The sequence below is a fragment of the Nicrophorus vespilloides genome, unplaced genomic scaffold (genome assembly GCF_001412225.1).
Source record: "Nicrophorus vespilloides isolate i.1.1-1 unplaced genomic scaffold, Nicve_v1.0, whole genome shotgun sequence".
Lineage (NCBI taxonomy): Eukaryota > Metazoa > Arthropoda > Insecta > Coleoptera > Silphidae > Nicrophorus > Nicrophorus vespilloides.
The window spans coordinates 55,902-60,218 of NW_017096225.1; positions in this window are offsets into that span (position 1 = coordinate 55,902).

Genomic DNA, 4,317 nt, shown 5'->3' on the forward strand with positions numbered 1-4,317 from the left:
AATCCTGAAACAAATTTGTAAATATGTAATTTGCGTTTAAGAATAGAAAAAGAAGTGTATATATAAAAAAAAAACAGTTCTGTGCCAGTCACCGCCTTCGATACGGGTCTTAAGAAAGTTGCATTGTGCTAAATTACTTTATGGATATGTAAATTAATCACACACAAACACAGTCTTAGGATCTGTGAGAAAAACTATTAACAGCTTCGGGTTTATAGTGTATAAAACGAGGATTAGAAATTGCCACAGTCGAAAGATCAATAAAAATACGTGGATTTTTTTTTTACAACCTAAGTGTATTTACTTTCGTCTGGAATAGAAACTGAAATTCACTCTGTACGATTAACATAAAAGTGACATAACCTCAGCAGGAAAATAATGAATTATTGTTACTTTACAAGATTGTCAAAAGAAAATGGACAAGGCCTGGACTATTGTGTTGACAAATGTGTCAATTATTGTTATTTTACACGATTGTCAAAAGAAAATTAACATAATCTAGACTATTACGTTGACAAATCTGTCAATTATTGTTACTTTACATAATCTGGACGATTGCACTGACAAATGTGTCAATTATTTTTATTTTACACGATTGTCAATAGAAAATGGACAATGTCTGGACTATTTTGTTGACAAATGTGTCAATTATTGTTATTTTACACGATTGTTAAAAGAAAATTAACATAATCTGGACTATTACGTTGACAAATGTGTCAATTATTGTTACTTTACACGATTGTCAAAAGAAAATTGACATAATCTGAACTATTTTGTTGACAAAAGTGTCAATTATTGTTACTTTACATGATTGTCAAAAAAAAAATGGACAATGCCTGGACTATTTTTTTGACAAATCTGTCAATTATTGTTACTTTACACGATTGTCAAAAGAAAATTGACAAGACCCGGACTACGTGTTACTTTACACGATTGTCAAAAGAAAATGGACAAAGCCCGGACTATTGTGTTGATAAATGTGTCAATTATTGTTACTTTACACGATTGTCAAAAGAAAATTGACATAATCTGGACTATTGCACTGACAAATGTGTCAATTATTGTTATTTTACAAGATTGTCAAAAGAAAATGGACAATGCCTGGACTATTTTGTTGACAAATCTGTCAATTATTGTTACTTTACACGATTATCAAAAGAAAATTGACATAATCTGAACTATTACGTTGACAAATGTGTCAATTATTGTGACTTTAGATGATTGTCAAAAGAAAATTGACAGTAACATCTTTGACAAATTGAAATTCTAATACGTCTTTCATGATAATTGAAATGAATTGATTATCGGTTTACAGGACTGTGAAAAGAAAATTGACATAAACTCAACAGAAATATCTTCTTGACAAATTAAAATATTGACAATTATTCTATAACATCTTTTCAAATTAATTCATTGTTACTTAAAACGATTGTCAAAATTGACATAACATCAAAATAATTATCTTGTTGATAAATTGAAATTGTAACACTTCTTTTATGACATCTTGGAAATAAGTGATTGTCCCTTTATACAACTGTCAAAAAAAATGACATAACCTCAACATTTAAAATAGTGGTAAAGCTACAATGACAATTTTTTGAAGTAATTGGTTGTCAGTTTTTGTTGACAGTTATATAATGTCAAAAAAAATGATATAACCTCAATACAAGAAAAATGGCGATGATTTCAGCTTCAGTAGTTTTATACACATAACATTTTTTTTAAAGATTTTTATTTAATACAGTTAAGTTATTATATATTAATAATTGCAAATTAATAATTCAATATATAAGAACATGACATAACATCAATAGAAAAAAAGGAGGCAAATCGTAACGCTTCTTTTATGACAACTTATTGAGTAGAAATCAACTAATACGTTGAAGATATAGAAGAAAATGTGTCTTCTCTCTTCTGGAATGAATTGATTACTATGCTCGTCGCACGTCCATATTCAAGTATGTACATATTGTTTCGATACGCAGAATACGTACTTATATTTAAATAACTGTTCCAATACTACACAATAAGTATAATAATAACGCTCGAATTCACTCATTCCTTCACCTTCCGTTCCCATCTAAATGAAAGCATTCTCGTCTCGTCTCCGTGCACATATTGATAATTGCCATCATAATCTTCTACGAAAGAATCAACGATAATAATGAAATAACAAAGAAAACGAAAATGACCGGACGTACTTTTCAACGTTTTATCATAAAATTTCTGGTGAAAAACACAATTTTTCGTGCTCACGCAATTTCCGATTAACTTTTCCGAAGCTGTAAAAAGACCTAAAAACTTCTCAGCTGCATAATAATCCGTTTGCTAAAAAAAACGAAACACATAAAACAGGTACAAGTAATAAGACCAGTTTTCAAATTGAAAATATAGAAGGAAAGCGGTCTATATAATCAATGCAACCGGTGTACATTTACGCACGTTTTTCGTACGTTTGCTTTTTTTGTATCTTTTACCAAAGGATTTAACATCGAAATGCTGACGTCGGTGGTGGCATTGTTTGTGTGTCGATACGGGATATTCCATTCTTGATGATGTTACAACGACCAACATTGTTGACGTGCACTGTTATTCAAGAAGCGTACTCGACTTAACACAACTTTAATAATAGTTTAACCTTCTTCCGTCTCCTCTCGCCGCCTTCGATCACTTCTTCTCCTCCTTCCTTCTGTATTCTTCTAAAACCACACTCGAAGTGTCTCCGTTTAAAATTTACTCGACACCATCTGAATAATAATAATCTATGTCCATCGTCGTAGGAAATTTCCTTTTTTCCATCCAACAAGAAATAAGCGACTAACTCACAAACTCTTCTCTTCCTTTCTTTTTTCTTTCTTTCAATAAAACGAACTGCAATTTAGAAATTTAAGTGTAATTTCGAAATAATTGCACCGGTATGCAAATCGGCATTAGCATAAAATATGGAATGCAATTTTACTATCTACTAAATTTATGATTTCGTTTTATGCCTTTGTCCGATAACTACAACTCCTTCAATGCTCATTAAATTCAATTTTTTACAATTACCAACAACAGTTTCTAAGGAGAATTTACATTAATAGAAAAAATAATAATTAAGCTTTGAAACAAGCAAAAAATTTAAAATTAATACCTTCCATATTTTACTTTTACTTTTCCTACTTTATCAATTTTGTATGAATTAAATCAGATTATTTTTGTATAAAATTTCAATTTAAAAAAAGTTGTTTTTAAAGCGTAAAAAGTAATATGTTTCATGCAACAAGATAAATGCTTTGTTTAAGAAATCCTTTAATTATAGACCGATCGAGAGTGTACTTTATAAGATCACGTAGGTTTCAGCAACCGGAAATAATTACTACCTTTGATGCAATTATAATTTTTTTTTATATATATATATATATATAAATATTTTGAAGGTCGATAGTAGCGAGTGCGTACAAAACACGTAATAACTATATACACAACAATGCGATTATTTACTGGAACAAAGACGATTTGTAAATATGTTGCAAAAGTCTCAAGACCACACGCAACACTCGCAAGGTTGATATCCTCGGCAAAGCGGAAACCTTTAAATGAGGAGTTGAAAATTACACTGTAATCACGGCGAAATATTGAACGTCATTTGTTTTACCATGATTCAATTGTCTTACATTTTTTTTAGGTTATCCAATTAGTAAGAATTGAAATTTAGAAAATATTAAAGTAAATAATTTGTGTTTACTAACATTCTAAAATTAAACCAAATTTAATAATTGTTACTTCATATGTATGGAATTTTACGTCATCTGTTGTAAAAAAACTACATTTTGTGTAATCTGCTACAACCTAACATTAACCTAATGGTTACGTTTACGTTACGTTACGATGTGCCATATCACCATACCTAACCTATAAAAATAATTAAAAAATAACCATTAAGCTATTTCAATTCAATTCAATTCAATTAACCTAACTTTCCTAACCTTACATTATTATAACTTTCTTAACTAATTCAATCCTAGCTCAAAATAGCTCAAGAGTCACCATTAACATAACCAAGCATATCATATACTAATAATATACCTAACATAACCATAAAGCAACACACTTTTTTTTGTAAATGAAAAGAAACCTTACAAAGACGCTAACCTATCTTAATCTAGTCTAAGTTTCTAACCTATCAATCGTAACTCAAAATATCTAAAACTTACCATTGACATAAGTTAAAGTAATATCATAAAGCTTCATCTATCCTAACGATAAAAATAACCTAATAATATTTTGTATATATAAGAAAACCTTGCGTAACCTAACTTAAAGTAGTCTAAGTTT